The 25006-nt window shown below is 36.7% G+C and overlaps 1 long non-coding RNA gene across 5 annotated transcripts; it reads right to left on the reverse strand.

Moving 5' to 3' along the window:
- Positions 1-5098: 5098 nt before the first annotated feature.
- On the reverse strand, positions 5099-23489 carry LOC143851156 (uncharacterized). Of its 5 annotated transcripts, none has more exons than XR_013236236.1 (6): positions 23275-23489; positions 22778-23182; positions 17394-17527; positions 5851-5935; positions 5680-5753; positions 5099-5529 (listed from the first exon to the last, which is right to left on the reverse strand). It is a non-coding gene; the product is annotated as an uncharacterized LOC143851156 (long non-coding RNA). The 5 variants fall into 5 exon arrangements; XR_013236237.1 differs by having other exon boundaries at positions 5639-5753; XR_013236233.1 differs by having other exon boundaries at positions 5618-5753.
- Between the last annotated feature and the right edge of the window lie 1517 nt (positions 23490-25006).

Here is a 25006-nt window from a genome sequence, read left to right on the forward strand (position 1 = left end):
TGAGAATATTTCAAAATTTCCTAATGGTCGATACATCGGGACCTTCAAATCTTTGTTACAATATAGTGGGGATCAAACCTTTGTTACAATATAGTCGGCCTACCTCCACGTGATGGACATTCTCTCACCTCATTGGATTACTTGAAATAAATGATTGGATGTATCTCCCTTTCGGAAGAAGCTGTTCGAATTGCTCATTCTGTGATAGCTATATGCCTATTTAGAGATTTTTATTTTCTTCCCCATGACTTGGTTATGCTTAATATTTTTTTATCTTTATTTTGGGGTTTACTCTGATATTCTCAGTCTGTAGGTTTATCCTTTCCCTTTTCTGTTTAATAAAAGTTATCCTGCCATTAAAAAAAAGCATATGGTGTTAACTATCACACAATAAAAACCAGAGAGAAAACTCGATTCACGGCCTATAATATGGGGAGTAAACTCCATTAGAATCCATTCAAATGGGAACGATCTTGTAGGAAGAAAATAGGAAAGAAAAGACCTAATTGGAAGAGGATTCATAGTCGACAATTATGGATTAGCACATGAAAAGATAAGCTTGGGTGAGAGAAGCAAGGAAAGGAATTGGCCTAACCACGTAAAATCTCAATGTTTATCTTGTGGCTTATTTTCTTATTTTACTTTTCTGTTCATTTGTGCACGATCGGATCGGATTTACCTAGCGGATTTTCTCAACATCTTGTTCGTTGAAACCGGGTCTAGCATGTCTTGTCGAAAGATTTTCCATTTATTGCTTCGCAGTTTTGACAACAAGATTTTACATGTATTGCTGTGCATGTCTTCAAAAAGGATTTCTAACTATTGTGTTATCGAGATTTCTACTATTTAGAAATAACTTTTCTTGAGACCTGGATATTTTATTCATGAAAATACCAAAATATGTTTTATGACAAATTGTTATCTACATTAAATTCTAGCATGTTTTTTGAGATTCTAATTTCTTATTTATGATAAGCTTCGGATATGTTTTATGACCATGATTGGGGAAAGTATTTAATTTGGATTTCATGTTATATCTCACGGAGGCTATGATCTGATATCCCGCCAATGAGAAGCAGTATGTTGGCCCTGTCGACTTGTATTCTAAGAAACCGGTTCTTAACTCATTTCTGAGAATTATTATTTTAATTTGTTAGAAAAAAATCATCTTCTCTGGTAATGAAAAAAATTTATCCTAGAGTATAATTTGTAACAAACCTAATTTTATAGAATGAAAACATAAACTTTATAATTATGAAAGGGAAATGTTATCAGCACTACTATAATGATCAGAGGGTTAGGATCAACCTATGGAAATAATTTTTGGGCACACCCTATTTAGGCTGTGGCCCATCTAATGGACAGTTGGATCATCCTATGGTGCAGACCATAACGTACTTTTAATAAAGTGTGGAGTGCCCTCATTAATATATAGTAGTGCTGATAACATTTCCCTTAAGAAAATAGAAAATAGGCGCCAATATCAATTCAAATATTTAGGGAATAATTACAATTGTAGTTATCAAAACAACATGTGACAATTTATGAGTTTATAAATAAAAAGTGGGGGTTATCAAAACAACATAATGCTAACTTTACCGTGTTGAGTCTAATAGCCCTAAGGCCCGGTTCCTTTCAACATAAAGCTTGAAAACACTTCTGTCTCCCTCCCTCCCATGTCATCAAATTCCGGACCCAATAACGGAGAAATGATATATTCACCCTGTTTTTTACTAGGGAAATAAAAAAGGGGCCAATATATCACTTCTCAATTTTTCTCTCAAATTTCTTTTGCATTGGAAACAATTATTAGAATAAAACGGGTTTCTACCTTAGGCCCTGTCTGTTTTAGATTCTGAAAACCGATTGTGCGAGTCAAACAAATTATTGGACTTAATTTTGAATCCAATAATCGATTTGGAGCCCACAACAATCTCAAACAAACTGGGTGTTAGTGTTTTTATTCAAATATTAATTAATTTCCTTTTTTCATTCCTATTCCGTTGAGGAATTATAAACTGAAGGGTGCCCTTGCAAAAAATCATCTACAAGGGCACTTCCATTGGTCAATTTTAACAAACTACAGTTAATTCTATATTTGTTCGAACCGTTTGACTTTGATAGTTTTCCATGTGATTATAAATGCACTTTGTGAGTTCAAAACTGTTTTTTGGCACCTTGGACTGGTCCAAAGAATTGCCTTCTTTGGAGACCCCTATACCTAAAGGCGTGTACCGCTTGACCACAAGACTTTATTCTGTACCTTCTGATCGGTATGAGTTGCCTGGTTTCTCTAAATAAATCAATCCATCCCCTCTGTTTTAGCTTACCGGATTAGCTCAAAATTAAACATAAATTTTAGCCCAACAATCAGTTTTGGAATGACAGCCAATTCTCATAATCCAAAACAAACAGGGCCTAAATGTGCAAGTAAGAATATGTTTTGGTGGAATTGAAAGATATTTCATGACCTGTTTGGAATGCAAGAAAAATATTTCCAATGGAAAAAAAAAATTTGCACGATTTTTTCTCTCCATGAATTTGAAAGAAATGATACGCTTATGGTTAATTTATGGGGATATCATTATAGACGGAAGGTCCCTCTAAATGAAAATTGAATAGGGTTGGTCCAAGGAGAAATTATATGGTGGGCGACCGTGAAGTCCCGTCAAGATGGTACGTGAGACATACCACCATATTTTATCCAACAGCAGCCTCTTAAAATTACTTAAAAAGTGTGCTGCATTGGATCAAATATCAAGGTTGGTGGTACCATTTTAACAGTAATCTTCTTCTTTTTTCATATGTAAAAGTGGCAGGAATTTTTAGAAATACTTTTCCTTTCCAAACTTTTCCAGAAAAAATCCAAACAGAACCTTAGGGTGCGTTCTTCAACAATTATGGAAATTTTCTTTCTAAAAATTAGAATTAATCTTTATCTTTTAGAGTCCTTTGGAATCAGAATTGTGTTTTTCTAATTTAGGGATAATTATATTTACACCCCCTCAACTATGGCCAAATTCCACTTCGACCCGTGGTATCAACTTCACTAACGACACCTCCGAGGTTTCAATGGGTTTTTTAATGTGACAGAGTGGGCAGAGAGGAGGAAATGACTAGCGGCCACCATATAAGTTCTCCTATAAGATTATACCTTGTTTGGATGCAACTAAGTACGCATCAGAAAGAGATGGTTGCACATGGATGCATTTAAAGTTAGATGCTTTTTTGCGACAATGCTCACATAGCTCCTACAAATCTATTATCAGTAGATATGTACATTAAATAATGTATGAATCCGTATCTCTTTATTTGTAGATAGGTAAATAGAAAAATGTGCAAATAGAAGTGCCAAATTTTTTTTTTGGAATGGTTTAATTAGAAGTGACAATAGCCACCGATTGGGAATAAAGAAACAAAAAACAGAATAATCCCCACCGATTAGGAATTTAAAAAAAAAAAAAAAAAAAAAAAAAAAAAAAAAAAAAAAAAAAAAACCGATTGTGAAATGGATACCTTGTCATATTGACGAAATTTAAACCAAAAAACCTTTTTTTTATTATTATTATAATATTTTACCGAAATTTCGGCCGAAATTTAATATTGAATAAAATACCATTTCCTTTGTGGTACCGGATTTCAACCGAAATTTCAGGGTCCGAAACCGAAATTTGAAACCATGGACATAACAACTTCAAGTTAGTCCCACAAAATGAAAAAAACATTGATGTTATTCTATGTTTGCACCATTTTCTCATCTTGAATTCTTGATAGGTGGTGAAATTGAGTAGGAACTACCATCATGTAGGGAGGCCAGCCCGTATAAATAATTGTATCAGATTCTGCAATATAATCATGTCAATAAAGATTGCCAATTGGAGGAAAATAAAATAAAAATAGATACCAAAGATATTTGATCATCTACAATAACCAATACCAAAAAACATTGATAGAGATATGCCTAAATATTACGTACCCAGTTATCATAGTTGTCCATGTCAATTCATCTTTGTCAGGCATTCCATCCATTGAACATTTGACAGACATGATCCATCGACAACACCCATTACATAACATGAACAAATGATAGCACTGAAGATAGAAACTATGGATTATGGCCAATTTACAGGAAAATAAAACCAAAACAGAGAACAACGAAACTCAATGAACTACTATGGTTAGCCAATATAAAAAAATATTGATAGATTCCATTCCTCACTTCACAACAGCACAATTTATCTAATCCACAAAAAATAAAACAGCTTTCAAATTTTCTTGAGAAGCCGCATAATCTCTTGATCAAGGCTTAATCAAGGGGGTGACATCATGTATCATGATTGACAAACGATGATAGATCAAACTCTTTGTGACCCTAAATAGTGTTGGGAAACTGTCTTGGAATGATCTTTGAATAAATCAGGAGAAAATGCAGACTATTAAATCTGTATGTAAGGATATGACGATCACCAACAATACAATATACGATATGATTTTCTTTTTCTTTATTATCTGGTTTTTGAATCGCCTTTTTATTTCATAATATCATAGCCAAATAAAAAATCTTAAACAAAAGTACCAATAATTTATAGCATATCAAGAAATAGCTCTAAAAAAACTTGAAGAAAGAAGCTCTTTGGAGCCTCTGGGTTCCAATTTCAACATAACCTAAAATCAATCCATATAAAGCTCCAAAAAGACTTGAACAAAGAAGCTCTTTGCATGACTCAGGGTTCCAATTTCAACTTAAACTAAAATCCATCCATATAAGAAATCAATCTATTTGGGATAAAACAAACAAACAAATAAATAACATAAAAGCAAGACCTGAAAAGAAAAAAGAGACGGTAATAGAGTCATGAGTATAAAAATCCCCAATAAAATCTAGAATCAAAGCTACAGTTCTTTTTGCATTGTATTTCAATTTTTTTTGGTCGGTAAGCTGGGTTTGAACCCCTGACCTCAGAGTGAAATAAATCAGCAACGTAAAAATGTGAGAAATTGAAAGTCAATAAGGCCCTGTTTGAACAAAGTTTGCCTCAGAGCTGACCATAAAGCTGTCAGCCCAGTCAATTTGGATTTGAATTGTATGGTACCCAAGTGCCAGATAAAGATTGAGGATTTTGTGAAAAAAAAGTTAAGCAGAACAAATTATAGAGAATAAGTATGAAGCATGTGATAGCAGTTGAATTTAAAATTAAAAGAAACATGAAACAAAAGAAAAAGAAAAGAGAAAATCATGAAAATGCTCAGCAAAAGTAAAAGATCTTATGATTATAATCTACTTTAATAGTAGGAGAGATCCAAAGCAAGGTTCACCAATTGGACGGCTGAAATCAATTATAGTCTAGCACAAAGAACTACAAACTGCCTATTATTTGACTCACCACTATAAGATATAAAAAACAACAAAATAATTGGAGGAAACACGATATTCTCAGTTAACAGGCTCTGTTTCGAGGAATTTCTATGCCGCGAGATAACTTTTGACAGGCGATTCCTATGGAGGAGATGGTGTCTAATATTGTGATTCTGCAAATTTCAACATGAAAATATATCAAATTTTGAGCTTATAAATTGACTAATAAAAAAAACTGAAAGAAAAAAATTACATACACACTTTTTGATTAAAAAACCCAACCAGATATTGATCTCGTTTTCATAAAATCTCTGAAACTTTACCGCAAAGTTCTGAATCTTCTTCCGTGCTATTCATGAATTTGCAAGCATATTATTGTGTTAATCCTAGGTTTTACCTACAAAAAAGGAGATTAAAACAGTGAGAAATTCATAAACCCTAAGTTAATGTTATTAGATGGACAATTAAAACAATGAGAAAAAAATGTAATTAACTGTACAAAACAGAAACTGGTGTTCTTATAACACATGTTCATTCAATCCTCAAAAACCACCCTCTCACTCTTCGTTGTTGCAGCACCTACACGACCGGAAAGAGGAGAAATTCATAAGCCCTAAGTTTTCTTTAAAAAGAGAAAGAAAAGGGGAAAATAAGAGGATATTGCAAAACACATTGAAAAAAACTACAGATATGAGAGAAAAATAAGAGATTGCAAAACACATATATGAAGATGGCTGTAGAATTCCACCTCTCATTTGGTACGCCTTCATTAAAGAAGGACCATCATGGTGAGGTGATCGTTCCGGGCGTATTGTTTAGAGTAAGAAACTACGGGTTGTGTTGTTTACCCTTCCCCTAATATTAGAGTATCGTGTTATGTGTTTCTAAAGATGTGGAGACTGCCAGAGAAAGTTGCCCAGTTAAGAAAAATTCTGTGGAAGTGAGAGAGATTTTAGGGATCGTTTTGCCTTTTTCAAAAAAAATTTCGTCTTAAGAATGAGGGTGCCACGTAGATAAATAGCCGGATGGGGGAGCTGTCCATGTGGGCGTGAACAGTGAAACCCCCATCCTGCTATAATATAATAGATGGGGGCATGGTTTCTAAGCTCTAGCTCAAGCTGAGCTAGAGCTTAGAATATACCATCTCCCATAGTAGTTTGATTCATCCCACCCATTCATTTTACACTACCTCACATAGATTGGGTGTTCCTAACAAACCAGCTCCATAACAAAATCCTAACCATCCGATCTATTGGACCATAACCATAACCTTAGCATAACCTATAAACTAAATGGGTTGGATGACTCAACCAACTATGGGAGTAGTGGTTTCTGTGCTCTAGCTCAGGCTGAGCTCGAGCTCAGAAACCTTTTCCATATATATATATATATGAGGAAACTGTTGGTGAGCTTAAGCGCACCAAACTTATGGTGCGCTTAAGCTCCCCAATCACATGGGTCCCACTTGTTCTGTGGTGATCCAAACCATTCATTTGCAAGGCCTTATGATAGATAGAGGGTGTACCAAAAATCAGCTCCATAGGATCATCCTAACCCCTCCATTTGTGGAGGACAAAAAATGGGCAGATTTGTGTCTGTCCATTTTTGTCCTTCACAAATGGAGGGGTTAGGATGATCCTATGGAGCTGATTTTTGGTACACCCCCCATCTATGTAAGGGACTTTCAAATGAATGCTTTGGATCATCCTATAAAAAGTGGGCCCCCATGTGATTGGGCGCTTAAGCTCACCATAAGTTTGGTGAGCTTAAGCGCACCAACAGTTTCCTCTCTCTCTCTATATATATATACACACTTTTATTTTTGTGTTTCAGAAATGGGTCATGGGTGGAAGAAAGAGGGTTTCAAAAATGAGCGAGATGGAGACGACGACGGTGGCCGGAGATGGCGACGGCGGTGGTGGCCGGAGATGGCGATGGCGGCAGTGGCCGTGATGAAGGAAATGGCGTAACCCTAATCCCTCTGCAAATGGCTTAAAACTAGTGACGAAGGTATTTCTGTCTTCAAAATATTAGCCATGGTTAATTTAAGTGACCGTCAATGGAAGGGGTCTACTTAAAAATGTTAGAAAGATGAGGGGGTGTCTTTGGTGAAGTCGATACCACCGGGTCAGAAGTGGAATTTGGCCAAAGTTGAGGGGGTGTAAATGTAATTATCACCTTAATTTATTTTTAAAAATTCTCAATTTTGTGTGGCAGGTGACGTGGAAAATGTGGTTTCACCCTAAGTGGACATGTTTCACACTAGAAGTTGAGAGTGGAGAGAGAGGGGAAGATCATGACATAGCACCCAATTCTCTCTGAAGCGAAAACTTTTGCTCCATAAAATAATTTCTAAAAATTAGGATGAATTCTTAGACTAGTTGTTGAAATTCCAAAAGAACAGAATTCTCATTTTTTAGGCTAAAACAATTGAAAATCGTTCTAAAAGAATGTTAAAGAACGCACCCTTAGTTTCCTCAATTGCATTAGTTAACTATGTTTTCCAATTAGATTCAAATGTGAGATGACGGAATCTTATCGACATGGATTTAAATAGGGGTGAAGCTCGGTTCAATATTTGGGAATTCGGGTTGAGCCTTTATCATAAAGTCGGGTCAAGTTTGGGTTAATTCTCATTCATTTTTTCAAGCAAAACCTCAAATCGACCAATGCAAACTGCACCACTAGATTTAAATAATACTCCAAGTTTCACTACTCCGATAAGAGCATACCGCTTTGCCTAGTAGCACGATGCTTGTATTGCTCTCCCAATGTGACAAAATCATTGATTGGATTGTTTTGTGAAGGAAACCCAAAGATCTCTAATTTTTTTCCTCAATGTTTTGACTCTTTTTAAAGTGACACTATGTGTAACGAACTAGGAAGACTCACCAGTTGTAAGGAGGGTCGGTACTAGAAAGAGGGAAGTGCCAAAAAGGCGTAAAGATTAGTTGCAACTAACCGATTCTGTTGGACAGACTGGAAAAGCAGTTAATGACAGTTAGCATCTCAACAATTGAATAAAATAGATAAGAGGAGGAAATACAGGGCTTGTTTTTTGTGTAGAACAGGAGGTACTGGTGCCTCGAAGCCAGCTAAATTTCAACTTTTCTTTCAGCAATTCAAGATTCTTCTTCTTCTTTAGTTCTGACTTTAATTTCTGAAACTACATCTAAGCTCCTAATAGTGGTGCTTTCATTGACTTCTCACCTTATGGCTGAGAATACAAGATTGAAGAGTTTAGATGATGCAATCAAGAAATTGATTGAGACTACATCTCTCCAAGAAACTCGTTTACAGAATTACCAGGAACTAGCCATGGAGCAAAGAGATTTCTTGCTTAAGATCTCCAATAAAATTACAGTTTTAGATGGCCGGGTAACCAATTTAACAAGAAGGGTTGAACAGGGAGAAACTCTTACTGGAACTGGAACGCGAGATGGTACTCAAGGAGGACTGCGAGATGGTACGAGTCTTGGGGGTTTTCTGCAAGACAATTGCGATTAGAATTTTCCCAATTTGAGGGCACTGGTCCAGCAACTTGGATCTCGAAGGCTGAGAAGTTTTTTCGTTTTCAACACACTTCTGAAGAACTAAAGCTGGAAATAGCTTCTTTCCATCGGCTTTCCATCTCGATGGTAAAGCATATGATTGGTTTCAAGCAATGGAAAGGGAACAACCATTTGATTCATGGGAGAAACTCTCTGTAGCTTTACAAATCAGGTTTGGACCATCCATTTATGATAACCCTCAGGGCAAATTAGCTAAATTGATTCAACACTACTGTTGGAGATTACGAAGCTCAATTTGACGCTTTGGCCAATCGTACCAGTCATCTTCCTTCTCAATTTCTGGTAGATTGTTTTGTTTCTGGTTTAAAACCAGAGATCTGAAACGAGGTACAAATTCACTTACCAAATTCATTATCAAAAGCTGTAGGATTGGCTAAAATGATCGAAGACAAGATTGATGATGCAAGAAAAATGACTCACAAAGGCAATTATAAGAATCCAATGCCTTCCATACCATGATATGGAGCTGAAAATTCTTCTGTGGCTTCTTCTTCAATGACTAACAAATTGCCTCAACAGGGCACTCCATTCAAGAAAGATGACCACAGCAGAATTGCAAGCAAAAAGGGATAAATGATTGTGCTATACTTGTGATGAAAAATACAATCCCGATCATAAATATAAAAACAAGCAACTCTTTTTGCTTATTAATGAGGAGGAGTATTAAGATACAGACGTAGAGGCCATGCGTCTGATGCAAGAGGAGACATGTTTCCCTCAAGTTCTTGAAAAATCTGACAAGCAACCAAAAATTTCTTATTACACCTTATCAGGACAAACTAATCCTAAAACCTTACGAGTTCAGGCCAACATTGGTGGACGGAAAATCATTGTATTAATTGATGGTGGTAGCTCTAATAATTTTGTTCAAGAACGATTAGTACAATAATTACAAATTCCAGTTATTCATGGCATACAAGTTCAAGTTATGGTCAGTAATGGGGAAAGGCTAAAATGCTAAGGAATTTGCAGAAATGTCAGTTTGAGTATGCAAAATCATAAGTTACAAGTTGATCTCTTTGTACTTCCACTCATGGGGGCTGATATTATTCTTGGAGTTCAATGGTTAGAATTGGTGGGCCCAATTATTTTTCATTATAAGCGGCTCACCATGGATTTTCACTGGCAAGCTCAGGCGATTCATTTACAATGTGAAAGCCAAATCACAGAGGAGCCTATGCAATTACACAGTTTCAAACGTCTAGCTATAAAAGATGGGGTGGATTTTTGTTTAAAATTACAACTTCTTCAGTCCAAACTGAATGAAAGTTCTCTTCCAGTTAATACCGAATTGACCAAATTACTTGATGAATTTTCTGAAGTATTTGCAGTGCCCAACTCCCTACCTCCCATCAGATCACATGACCATGCCATTCCCCTAAAATTTGGCATTGGATCTGTTAAAGTAAGCATACAGATATCCTCATTTTCAGAAATCAGAAATTGAGAGATTGGTCAAAGAAATGCTTGACAATGGGGTTATTCAACCAAGCCATAGCCCTTTTCCATCCCCAATTATTTTAGTCAAAAAGAAGGATGGTACATGGCGGTTTTGTGTGGACTACAGAGCCCTAAATACTGTCACAATCCCTAGTCGTTTCCCAATTACAACAGTTGAAGAGCTTCTGGATGAACTACATGGTGCCAGATACTTTTCTAAACTGGATCTCAGATCAGGATACCATCAAATTCGAGTTAAGGTCGAAGATGTACCAAAAACTGCATTTAGGACTCATGATGGCTTATAGGAATTCCTACTTATGCCTTTTTGTCTTACAAATGCCCCATCCACATTTCAATCTTTGATGAATGATGTGTTTCGACCAGTTCTACGAAAATTTATTCTCGTTTTCTTCGATGATATTCTAGTTTATAACAAAACTTGGGAACATCATTTAGAACATCTAAAGATGACACTACACATCTTAAAAACTAATGAATTGTATGCAAAACAATCAAAATGCTCTTTTGGAGCAGCATCAGTGGAATATTTAGGGCATATTGTGTCAGCTGACGGGGTTGTCGTAGACCAATCTAAGATCAACGTTATTCTTCAATGGCCAACTCCTAAATATCTTAAGGAAATTTGAGGATTTTTAGGATTAACAGGGTATTACAGAAGATTCATTAAGCGCTACGCTCATATAGTAGCTCCAATGACAAAATTACTCAAGAAGGGGGCATTTTTATGGAATCCAGAAGCCAAACTTTCATTTGAAGAACTAAAACAAGCTGCATCTTCAACTCCTGTCCTCGCTCTTCCAAACTTTGCAAAACCATTTGTCTTAGAAACCGATGCCTCTGGGTATGGTATTGGTGTAGTTCTTTCTCAGGGATGCCATCCTATTGCCTACTACAGTCAAAAGCTTTCTTCCAAAATGCAATCATCTTCTACATATGTACGGGAAATGTTTGCAATCACAGAAGCTGTGTGAAAATGGAGGCAATATTTACTGGGACAGAAATTTATAATTCAAACTGATCAAAAAAGCCTCAAGTCTCTTCTCGACCAAACCATTCAAACACTTGAGCAGCAAAAATGGTTAACAAAACTAATGGGGTTTCAGTATGATATACACTACGGCTAGGAAAAGAAAACTTAGTGGCAGATGCTCTTTCAAGGAACCTACGATGGAGAATCAATACATGACTTTGTCAATACCATTATTTGATATAATGGATCAACTTAAACTGGAACATGCTTCTAATCCTCACATCCGAGAAATTCATGAGGAGATCCAACAAGAAGGAGCCGTTCCTAATACATATACTTGGAGACATGGATTATTGTTATGCAAAGGTAGAATAGTTATTCCAACTGATTCAGGGTTAAAAACAAAACTTTTACAAGAATTCCATTCATCACCGATTGGTGGTCATGCCGGTTTGACTCGAACAATGGCTAGGATCGCTCTCAATTTCCATTGGCAAGATTTGAGAAAAGATGTCAATAAATTTGTTGCTGAATGTGTCATTTGCCAGCAAATAAAATCACAACATCTTGCCCCAGCAGGTCTTTTACAACCCCTACCAATACCTGACCAAATATTAGAAGATTGGGCCATGGATTTCATTACAGCCCTTCCAAATTCAGCTGGAAAAACTGTCGTTATAGTAGTCATAGACAGATTGAGCAAATACGCCCATTTTAGTCCCCTACGAAGCCCTATTACAGCTATGTCAGTAGCTCAAACCTTTGTGAATGATGTCTGTAAACTCCATGGCATTCCCAAATCAATTGTAATAGAGATATAGTTTTCCTTAGTCGTTTCTGGCAGGAATTGTTTCGTTTGCAGGGTACTAATCTTGCCATGAGTAGTGCTTACCATCCCCAATCTGATGGGCAATCCGAAGCCTTGAATCGTTGTTTAGAAATGTACCTCAGAAGTTATGTGTGTGATTGCCCTTCTCACTGGTCAAAATTTCTGGTACAATACAGCTTTTCATTCAGCTGCTCAGATGACACCGTTTGAAGCAGCTTTTACTAAGAAGCCACCTACAATTCTACAGTATGAACAAGGGACTTCACATTTGGAGGCTCTGGACCAAGAGTTATTGCAACGGGATAGCATTCTCCAACAGTTCAAAACCAATTTACACCAGGCTCAATTGAGGATGCAAAATCAGGCTAATAAGAATCGACGAGAAAAACATTTTGATGTGGGTGATTATGTACTTGTAAGGCAACAACCGTACAAACAAGCTTCAGTAGCACAACGACGCTCACACAAGTTTGGTCGTAGATACTATGGTCCTTACTTGGTAATTGAACGGATTGGATCAGTAGCTTACAAATTACAGCTCCTTGAAGAAGCTAAAATCCATCTAGTTTTCCATGTCTCACTACTTAAACAATTTACAGGGAACCCGTCTGTCACACAGGTTGCCTTACCCCAACTATCCACAGGAACACAACCACTTTGCTGACCTTTGGTTGTACTTGATCGGAGAGTCATTCAGTGAAAAGGAGAGGAGGGCATTCACCAACTCTTTATCCAATGGCATGGGTTACCACTCGAAGCTTCATCTTGGGAAGATCTATCTGTCCTCAAGCATGATTATCCTGATTTGAACCTTGAGGACAAGGTTCATTTTCATGGGGAGGCAACTGTAACGAACCAGGAAGACTCACCAGTTGTAAGGAGGGTCACTACTAGAAAGAGGGAAGTGCCAGCAAGGCTTAAAGATTAGTTGCAAGTACCGATTCTGTTGGACAGACTGGAAAAGCAGTTAATGACAGTTAGCATCTCAACAGCTGAATAAAATAGACAAGAGGGGGAAATACAGGGCATGTTTTTTGTGTAGAAATTTCCTTTTTCATTGTAACAGGAGGTACTGGTGCCTCGAACCAGCTAAATTTCAACTTTTCTTTCAGCAATTCAAGATTCTTCTTCTTCAGTTCTAACTTTAATTTCTGCAACTACATCTAAGATCCTAACACTATGACACTGGGTTGAAATTAGAAAATGAAAACAAGAATACAAAGGTGACCAGCTTTAGCCATAGGAACTCCTCTTTCGTTCAGGTGTATCTCTATTGTCTCTTATTCTTAGGGGTGCAACTCAGGCTGATTTTTGGGAATTCGGCTTGAGCTTTTAGTATACAATCGGATTGGGTTCAAGTTGATTCCAATCATTTTTAGCAAATCTCAACCCGAACCGACCCGAGTAGCACCCCTATTCATTCTCTCTCCCATAAGTTAACGAGCAAGGTTCAGGAACGGGACTAGAGTAGATAGTCATTGATGGGCAAAATCTCAAGAAGCGTACCAATCTATTCTCATCTACCTCAAAAAAATCCTAGGGCTTAGCATGGATTGGATTGCCCGACTGAAGCTGTGGGTTAAAAATGCCACTGCCCCATTCTGCTATTACATTGCAATGGCTTCAAACTTTGGGTCTTCTTAAAAGCCATCATGGATTGGCCTTTCTTTGAGTGTAGGAAATGAAAGACTGGTTGATTCTTGTTTTAGAACAAAAAAAACTCTTCATTATTCTATTTTAAGTGTATTTTTTTTCATTTTGTAGATTTATCCTGAAAGACTTAAAATATATACTTTAGATCTCCTTGGTGATAACTTTGTTCTGAAATTACAGTGATAGGCTTTTCATCATTGAAAGCCTCAGAACTTCGGATGCAACAGAGCAATTAGACATCCCTTTGCAGGAATGTTTCGTATCTAATGTGGACCATTTGGCATTTATTAGTGTGCAAGCTATCAATTTAACCGTTAGCATCATTTGTTAGGGAGACTTAAGGCCGTGGTCCACTACAGTAGGGCCCACTTTCGTACTGTGGGCCCTATGCATGTCATGTGGACATGATAGGGGCAGTCGATTCAGTCATTTCCGTTGGTCCCACCTTTATCAGGGATTATCCTAACCTCTTGATATGTAGGGTTTCTACAAAACAGTTTTCAGGGTATAAATAATAAAAAAATGTGGCGGTTAAGAAGGGCACTTTTCTAATGAGACAAGCTTATCTCCTAAAGATGGAATTTGCTATTGAGACAAAGCATGTCTCCTAAGAGGGGGGAGGAGGGGCTCTAGATGATTCTTTCATTGCCCTGGCAATGAAAGGATCTATGGTTTAAGGTTACATATCTAATAGACTTGAAAAAGTCTTCTAAAGAAAAGGATAATAAGGGGGAAATGCTACAAGGACTATGCTAGTCCCCTAAAAGATGGGTAACTCAAATTTCAAATCTGAGCCATATGAAAATAAGGCATTCAAAATAAAAAAAATGAGCAAAGCATTTCATTACACGATAATGGAGAACAGAACTCAAAGCCAAACCGTGTCGAAACTATTACTAAAGTAATATAAGTGAGTAATGTATGTCCTGAAGTGAAAACTTATCAGATAAACAAGATACCAAAACATTTCAGGTTTTTTTTTTTTAAGATTATGATGTGCATAAGTTGATATTTAAATAAACAATATGACATGATGTTTAACTGTGTAAATCATAAGACATGGGGTTTTTAAAACTAATTCAAAAGGATCAAATATGAATAAGAGTAGGAGCCACGAGAGAATAATTCAGTCGAAAGTATTGCACCAATGACTTATTTGATTACATAAAACTGCTCAAGATGATAACTGAAATGCATATATTAGGGCTCAGCAAATGCTAAAAATTGTCTGAGAAAAGAACTTCATCGATTAGTGCATGCTAGTATGCTACTACTGTTTTGCCCTAACCATTACATTAGCATTTAACCAAAGGATGACTGAACTACTATTAAATTCAGATATGTATAAAAGCATACAGATTTCACAGGATAACACAATCACCTTCAACTAACCATTCATCACTCATAAATGAGCCACAAAAGCTCTTAACTTAACGCAATATAAATGACCTACAAAAGCTCACGCTTTAACACAATGAACATGAACTACATGAACTCTTAATTCAACACAATAACAATGAACTACACTGATTTTCAGTTCAGCTTAACACAATGGGAATAGACTACACTGCCTTTTATAGTTCAGCACAATGGCATTTTCTACACTGATTTTCAGATTATTTCAACACAATGGGAATAGACTACACTACTTTCTATTTCGGCGCAATGACATTTTCTACACTAATTTTCAGATTATTTCAGCATAATGGGAATAGACTACACTGCTTTCTATTTCGGCGCACATTTTCTACACTAATTTTCAGATTATTTCAGCAGAATGGGAAAAAAAATTGTATTGAAATGACTAAAGCAAAATCAAACCAGCAGATTTTCTCAAGTAAAAGCTCCAAATCATGCATCAAATATTACTCAAGGACCAAAGTAAAATGGGTTTTGATATATAACAATGTTATGGAGAAACAAATAACTAAAGCCGACTAGGCTCAATGCCTCTATTCATGAGCAGGTTAATCATGTAACTAAGACAAATAGAAATGGAGTTATCTACTCTGTACATATTCGGATAATACTATTATCAATTCTTGAACACAATAAAAGGAAATTCCTCGATAGTTCAAAGCATTGTTATATGATTAACTATTATAAAGTCTTCTTACCTAATAAGCTACTCACTTCACCATATATGGTTTAACATATGATACAGAAACTTAAAGAATCAACTATATATTACATATACATAAGCAACTCTTACAAGGGATGCATACAAGGCTCAAAACTTATATACATCAACCTGAACTATATAAACTGATAACCATAAATGTAAAAAAAAAAAAAAAAACTCAGCCAATTAATAGAGGCATATGAACACAGTCAATAAAGACGTAATCATAATTTTTAACTCAAGAGAACAAAATATTTGCACTACTATCTCATCTCTTACATCTACTCTTGAATACACATCAAAAGGAAAATACAACCTTTAAACAAAGCATGCTAACCTGTCAGGGTTCAAATATGAACATTTCATAAAAAAAATATGTGCTGCTATAAGCAGATACGCCAAAATGAAAACAAACTACAAAATCTTCCAATTTAACACCACGCAAATGAACTACAAGAGTTTCCAATTCAGCTCTACGAAAGTAAACTTCAATAGTTTTCAGTTTAAACACAATGAAAATGAACTACTAAGATTTCCTGTTTTACACTATGAAAATGGTCTACAATAGTTTTCTGTTCAGGTATGTGTGGACTCCATAAAAGAAACATCTCCGCTTATGATGTCTGAGAACAGTAGATCATTTTTATAAAGAAAATAAACCAAGTGTAGGACTCCCTCTACAATAACTCAGTTCTAGGAAGCTATGATGGCTCAAAGATATCATTTGACAAATGAGAACAGAGAATATTTTCCTAACTACATTTTGTCCAACTTTCGAGTACATTGCAGGATCAAAAAGTACTCATTTAATTATGCTCCAGACAAGATTCCATTATATTGTATGGCAATGATATTATTGTTCTAAATTAAATAAATTAATTACTCCTATAAAATATAGAGTTATTTTACTGGTGATCATCAATTCTCTTTCCAAAAGTTCTTTCTTCTTCTTCCTCTTTTTTTAAGGAACAAATTAGGAAATTTGTTCAGTTACAAACTACACAACAAATTAAGAGATCATAACATTTCGTAAATCATAGCAAATTAGGAAGTTAGTTCAATTCACAAGCCACAAATTTATAGCTCTTTATCCAATAATTATATATACACAAACAGTATCATGGAGTCAACACTAATTATCATCATACACCAATAGAGATTAACAAGAAGATAAACTTATGTTGCTAATCATCATTTCCTTTTGAAAATAACTGAAATAATAAGAAATTTATGAAGTCTAAATTTATGAAGTCTAACAGCAGTTTATGAAGCAATGTTTGTAAAATTTGTTCAAACTTTATAATCTAAACAAAAATGACAATATGATCCATGAGTATAACTTACCTGACAGAGTTGCCTACCAAAATTTTTTATAGACTCAATTTCAGCAAGAAATATTTAGAATTCTGAAGCACAAATAAACTAACCTGAGATTATAGAACTCGAAACTTCTTCTTTTCCTCCTCTTTCTTGTTCCTCTTTGCAGAATCAAATGAAGCTCCTTTCTTTTCTTCTTCTAAAATCTTCACTTGACAATCGAAATTGCAGAGAACTCTACTGTCTAAAGACTCGAATCTAAGATTTAAAGATTCGATCTATCCAAAATATAAAAAAATCCTAGATTTTAAAGATGAGATCTGAGGTTTAAAAGCTAAAGAAGTTGCTGATTTAAGGTTTCATAGTGTGGATTTAGGATTTCTTGTGAGAAAACAAGGTTTGAGAAGACAAACTTAAGGTTTCTAGCAATACTATGGTTTCTAAGCTTGCTTTGTAAGCGCTCAAGCAACAAAACACAAGATCTGATTCATCAAGGTCTGAATTGCACTGAAATTTGCAAAGGAAAAGGATCGGATCTACTCACTTTTCTCAAAACCTAAAAAAAACTCTCCCAAATGAAAGTCCAAGCTCTCTATTTATAGAGATTTGGCTTAATTTTTTAGGCCCATTCGTTATATCAAGACACCCCTTTTTATGTAGGTTTTAACTTGTTTGTGTGGAGAATAGGTGGTCCCTGGAAAACTGATTAATGAAAATTAAAAGATTAAAATTCGGGCCCTTTAGTTTCCCAGGACAACCCCTTTGCTGAAATTAATTTAACTAGAACACAACTAAGCGGATAAACCACTCCCTTCTTTCTACACTACACTATGAATTACACTCGTCTTATTAGGCAAACTTTAACGGATTTTGACAAAATTTTAAAGGGATCTAATTGAGATCCTAACCTACCCTAAGGCAAATCTTGGGACTTTAGTTCACTAATTTGATAGGGTTTTAATCAAACGAGGTTATTTGGGGTTCGGTCAAAATGGGGTGTCTACAATCTCCTAAAAACTCTTAAATATAATGACAAACTGGCGAGGAATAGAATCTTCTACTCCTAGTGAGGTGTTAATTTCTCCTCTAAAGAAGCAATGTCTTAAAGAGCGGGCAGCTGTTCATCAAAGCATGGGTGTGTCCCCTTCCCAGGTCATCCTGAATAGTGAGGAGGAGCTTCATACACCCCTCCGTAACTTGCCCTTCTTTAACAAGATCCTAGAAAAGGAAAAGCGAATGTGAATGCGTCTTTGGGAAGAGGAAAAACACCTGGCGATTGCAAATTTGGAATCTAAGCATGCAACACTGGATGAAGATGTGCAGGGTTTAGGGCCAGGCAGCCCTGAGGTGGAACAGGGTCAGTTAGGGTAGCCTAGTGAATTAGATAGGCGAGATAAAGAAAAGGGAGTCTTGTTATTGAATGCTGAGGAAGAATCTGGGCTCCCAGAATTGGAAGGCTTTAATGATTTTGTAGCAATGAGTGATGTATTTGGGATCTCCTATCAGGAGAATCTAGGAAGGACAACAGAAATGTTTCGGCCAATGCAAGCAAGGGCTGCAGATGATACAATAAAGAGAGTTAAAGAGGCTGAACCAAAAGTTGGATTACAGGATTAAAGGACACACTTTGAGAGGTTAAGAGATGTAGGTTTTTGGGAGTTTGGGTTGTCTTCCAATGATTTCAGTTAAGGAGACATTGCAAGTTGTGGGGTAGTACATATGTCTTCTGATTTCAGTCTATTTAGACATAATGCTTTAGAGTTATTTAATTGTACAAAGACAGGTTGGGAAGAAAATGATTGTAGGAAACTAGGAAGTCGATACCAAGAATGTGGAAATTGTGATGATGGTTTTAGTCCCATAGGTCGAGGTTATGATAATTGTTAGGAGGAATTCTTGAAAAGGTCATTCTCTGTGACGGTAATTCACGATCCTAGTTGCGCTAAAAGAAAGTTGTAGTCTCATGCTAGCTCGAGAGATTATGGTCTTTCGCTAAATGGAGGCATTCTGATATGGGAATCTTCATCATTACCCAATCAAGGAAATGAGGTTCGGAAAAAGATTGTAGGATGAATACCTTTAAATGTGTAATGGATAATATCATAATCATAGGATAGAGAAGGGAGGAAAGGGATAATCTTAACTTTTTATTCGATGTGTATACTTCATTGGCTACAGGTATACCTACCTGTGCCAATATTCATGTTATTCTCTTGTAATCCAGGCTGGAACCCCTGGTCCCGAATGCTTCTCTGAGAATGAATGAAATATGTCAACTTAAAAAAAAAAAACTATCGACAACTTGAGGGCTTTACAGAATTGGTTTAGAAACTGTTAGTACTCTCTTTAATTCAGAAGGAGACCTAACATGACACCCTACTCAAATGTTCTCCCATTTCCCTTTTTGAAACCTTTTAAAGTTGAAAAGCTCATGATTGTCAGTTTATAAACTTACTGATTTGAGCTTTAAAAAGTATAATCAAAATTAGTGGTAAATTGTCTTAAAAATTCAGCATATATCAAAGTAGATAGGAATGGTCTGGAATGGAAGTTTTAGTTGTTTGATGTAGTTGACAGTCATTGTTGACCTCAACAAGAGACCCTTTGGACCCACATTTCCTACCGCACCTTTCTTCATCCTTTGTATGCATGTTTAAACAATTCTTTAGGACTTTTGGGTTTATGATTTGCATCACTAATTTTACATCCAGGCATACAAATGTTTTCTTTTTCCTGCAACTTTTCTAATCTCGGGATGTTAAATTTGTGTTAAAAGCTACTCAATTGGTGCTCAATGGAGATGATTTTTGGGGCAGCCTATTTACGTTGTGGCCCTTCAAATGGGCGGTTTGGATCATCATATGGTGTGGGCTGTACAGTCTATTGTTGAGAAAATCCGCCTGGCAATCCAATCCGATCATGCACAAATTAAACGGAAAAGATAAAGTAATAAACAAGCCACAAGATGAACACCAAGATTTTACGTGGTTCGGCCAAGCCTACTCCACGGGTGAGAAACACGATCTTCCACTATGAGAAAACAATATACAAGGATTACAATAGATTAATCTCAAACCCACAAACCCGCAACCCTTTCCTTGCTTCTCAAACCCAAGACCGTACACAAGAGATAACCCGAGAGATAAACCTGAAAAAGAACCCAAGAGAAAACCCCGAGATGAAAAACCTCTTCTCCCTTTCTCTTCTCTCTCCTTTGGCAGACGACACACCAAAGACGTCTTGTTTCGCCGCAACCCAAGAGAACAACACTTCTCTTTTTATAGTTTAGTTTTCCTCAAAAGCTAAAAAATAGAAATTTCTATTTTTGCCTTTGCCTTCCCACCCAAGCAACCACCGTGGGTGGGAAATAAGGCAACTTTCCTAACAACCTCCACCTTGGCTTATTTCCCAGCCACCTGAAGATTTTCTGTTGATGTCGCCATCAGTCCGCTATCGCAGCAAACCACCGTTGGCCTTCCGAAGTACAAGCTACATACCCTCGAATCACATTGGTTCTGGCTCATCCTGATTCGATCAATACGGCCAATGCACATGTGTAGTTGCCAACCCGTTGACTCACCTAGTCAACCTTGGAGAGGGTTCTCGATCCATCCTGGCCAACACAGGTACCGTCATCCTCTCACGCTTGCCATCCTTTCCCTTCAACACCTTAGCCAAGCCCTGTTGAACTAGAATGTCCTTCACCCTCATCTGTCATAGGGTGAAACCGCCCTTTCCGTCAAATCTGTTGATGTTGAACTGAGTAGCACTTGATTTTACAGCCATCTCAGAGTACTTTGTACTTCTTGGTGTAGCGCTCCACCTCGAACAAGAATCTTTCTTGGACAATCTTTCTACCCCAAAAAATCGCTCTAACCGCGATCCAACCACAACACCCACGATCACTCCACCGGCCTCGACGATCGCTCCACCTGAGCTTTGATACCACTTGTTGAGAAAATCCGACGGTCAATCCAATCAGATCGTGCACAAATTAAACAGAAAAGATAAAAGTAATAAACAAGCCACAAGATGAACACCAGAATTTTATGTGGTTCGGCCAAGCCTACTCCACGGGCGAGAAACACGATCTTCCACTATGAGAAAACAATATACAAGGATTACAATGGATTAATCTCAAACCCACAAACCCGCAACCCTTTCCTTTATCTCCAAACCCAAGACCGTACACAAGAGATAACCCGAGAGATAAACCCGAAAAAGAACCGATGAGAAAACCCCGAGATGAAAAACCTCTTCTCCCTTTCTCTCTCTTTTTCTTCTCTCTCCTTTGGCAGACGACACACCAAAGACGTCTTGTTTCGCCGCAACCCAAGAGAACAACACTTCTCTTTTTATAGTTTAGTTTTCCCCAAAAGCTAAAAATAAAAATTTCTATTTTTGCCTTTGCCTTCCCACCCAAGCAACCACCGCGGGTGGGAAATAAGGCAACTTTCCCAACATCTATTTTGAAAAACAGGGGGTAAATTCCTTTATAAAGCCTATTTAAAGGTCATTTACATGGCCCATCTACTTTAATCTTCTTCCAAAATGACCCCCCAAAAAAAAAGTTTGAGGAACAAATAGCTGTAAATTGGATTGGGTTCAAAGTGTTCAACCCTAAAAGAACCTAAACTTAGCCTTAGGTCGAGGAAGGTCAACCCTAACCCAAGTCGCCTTTAAATCTCTCAACCTTACCTAACCCGTCTAACGTGATATTCCAAATCAAGGTCGTGTTCGTTTAAGATTATGATGACCGATTGTGAGTCCAAAGCCAATTGTTGGAAATTTGAGTCCAATATTTGGTTTTGGATTTACAATCGGTTGTTGTAATCTTAAACAAACAGGGCACAAGAGACCGGTTCGGACAGGTAGGGTTACCTAAGGCCCAACCCTCACCGGACCTGAAATTAAATCGGGTGGGCCTTTCCCAACCCTAACACAACACAATCCGGGGAAATGCAAATCCAACCTGAGCCAAAATCAGGTTAAATCTGTTGAGTTCAAGTTGAGCCCTGCCGAAGTTGCACCCATTATGTTACAGTAATACAACATACTCGCCGAGTAGACATTCCTAGCCATCCAATTAATGTGATTTTTGTATCACGGCACATCCATATTAGGGACCACCATATGTGAGCACTCAATCATACAACTAAGTTTGAACTAAGTTTCTGCATAAATGATGGCCACTTAAACCATAAAGTTTATTAGCTATTAATCTAAGACTGCCTCTTTAGTCTTTACTAATTTAGCTTACTTTTGTGTCCTTAATCCATCTATCCTTAGGAATAGCGTTTGAGTTGGAAGGTTTAGATGATTTCCAATAATTTAAGGGCATTATAGTAACTTCACACTAAAAGAAGAGCCCTAACCCTCGCCCAGTTTTGTACCTCCACCCCTAAACTGTTTGAAATTTTTTTTTTGTAAAGAAGGGAAAACAATGGAAAGAACAAAGACAGAGAAGCAGAGAAAGCTACAAAATTTCACTTACCAGAGCTGAAATTATCAGTAGGAACAGCAAGCTCCTCATAGCCAAAACTCCTCCAATTTGTAAACAAACTCACTTCCTTCCAATTTTCTGTTTAAATTCCTTCTCGTTCTCATAGATTTCTTCTTGAAAACACTCATCAGATTCTTCCATTGCAAACCGTGAGGCTCCAAATTCAAAGATTCGTTGACAACCAATGATTTATCCTCCGAAGAACTGCTTCTATTACTGCTACTGCTATCAGAATCAACACCCAAAATTGGTATTTCTAAAACACTTCGTGGCGAGATATCTGATATGTGCATGAGGGCCGGCTAAACCCCACAAATATCACGGCTCTATCAATATCATCAGAAATTGAAATATTTTTTTATTCTGTTTCTGGGTTTTTCTGGGTTTTCCCTGTTTCTGCATAAATGATTCAGTTTTAGTCACTTCAATGATAGAAACCCATCAAATACTAATAGAATCGATTTTTTTTTGCATCAAAACAAGCTTACCTTCTTCAAAAGTCATTGGATTGTTGTGGGTTTTTTAGATTAATCAAATTTGAATCTGTTTTCTAGCAATCTCTGCCACTCTCCTGTTTCTGCATAATCCACAAAAAAAGAAAAAGAAAAGGAAAGAGATCAAGAAATGAAAGGAGGATTGAGACATGAAGGGAGAAGAAAGGAAAGAATATGTATTTCTTAAACCGCGGTTATTCCAAGAAGAGTGCGAGCAAAAACTAGCAATTGAATGAATCTAATGCTATTTATAACCTTTCAGAAGTGAATAGAATGGCTAATGATATCGGCACTACAATGTTTTGTTAATTACACAAACTCAACTTGTCTTTTCATTATTGTCTTCTAAGACCTTTCTGGGATTTGTAATATCCTTTGACAGCAGTTTAAATAATTGCCCAATAACAATGTTTTTTATGTACACAAGGCTCGATCACTTCATAGGATGATCCAAACCAAACCATTCATTTCATCATTTGTTGGCCACAACATAAATACGTTGTACCTAGGGAATCATCTCTATGATCCTAACCATCCGATATGTAGAGGGAGATCCTAACGGGAGATTAATATGGCCCTATAAAATCTCATACCTATACTGTCTAATAGATTATACATAAATCCTCTGTGTATGAACTTCTGAATTATTTGAAAAATGTTTAATCCACTTTTGGTTTAAATCGAATGAAGATTGGTGTAATCCATTAACCCTGATCATCAAAATCTGTAATCTGATAGCAAAATCAATTAGATGAGAAGGTTATGACTTAATTTAACTTTTTTTTCCTGAAATTGGGTGTAACATATATAATAAATAATAAATACGGGCTACCCTAGTGACAGGTCCCCCACCTTCTCTACAGTGAAGATGTCCGTTGCTTGAATTCATCAAGTAATCCTAACCGTTGGATTGGCCTTGAATGCAAATTATCAACAATGATAAATCCCATCTTGGACCCAAAAAACTATTTTTACCATTGATCATGACAACGACTATCCGTCGGGTCTATTTTCTAGAGTATTTATATGCTGTGTGCACGTGAAATCCTGTATTTCTTCAAATGTACAGTGAGTCCCACTTCATAGGATGATCTAAACCGTTCATTTGTTGGGCCCCAATATAAATACGCTACAGCTCATAGATCATCTCCAATGGATGACCCGAATCCTTCAGTCTATAGAAAGACTGTACATTATAGAAACATTTATAGATGGGAGGGTTAGGGTCATCCAATGGAGATGATCTAAATCGACATTGTGGCCCAACAAATGAATGGTTTAGATCATCCTATGAAGTAGATCCTGCTGTACATTTTGAATAATACTGGACTTCACGGGCCCTCACCATATAAAATCTCCTATTTCCTAACTTGCTATTAAAGGCAGTTCCAATTCACAAAACATATTAACAGCCAATAAGAATTCTGCTTGATAAAGGAATGCCATGTCAAAACAAGGGAGTGTGGGTATTACTTTCCATTTTTAATTTTCAAAGGTAATCCTTATCCTAATACTATTCTGAATTCTCAATTCCTTAATAGTTTGCTTCTCATTTTCAAAACTCCTCCACATTATAATGGATACCCCAAGTTGACTCTCTTTTATCTTGCCCGTGTTCTTGTCCAAGTCTGCATTTTTTCCTACAACACCAATCAAAGCTCCTTTGATTCTCCCGAGTTATATAACTCACCAGAAAACTCAACTGCGTCAACTAAGTACTCAACCG

The sequence above is a fragment of the Tasmannia lanceolata genome, unplaced genomic scaffold (assembly GCF_043159265.1).
Source record: "Tasmannia lanceolata isolate RefF3 unplaced genomic scaffold, GAP_Taslan_0.1 ptg000018l, whole genome shotgun sequence".
Classification (NCBI taxonomy): Eukaryota; Viridiplantae; Streptophyta; class Magnoliopsida; order Canellales; family Winteraceae; genus Tasmannia; species Tasmannia lanceolata.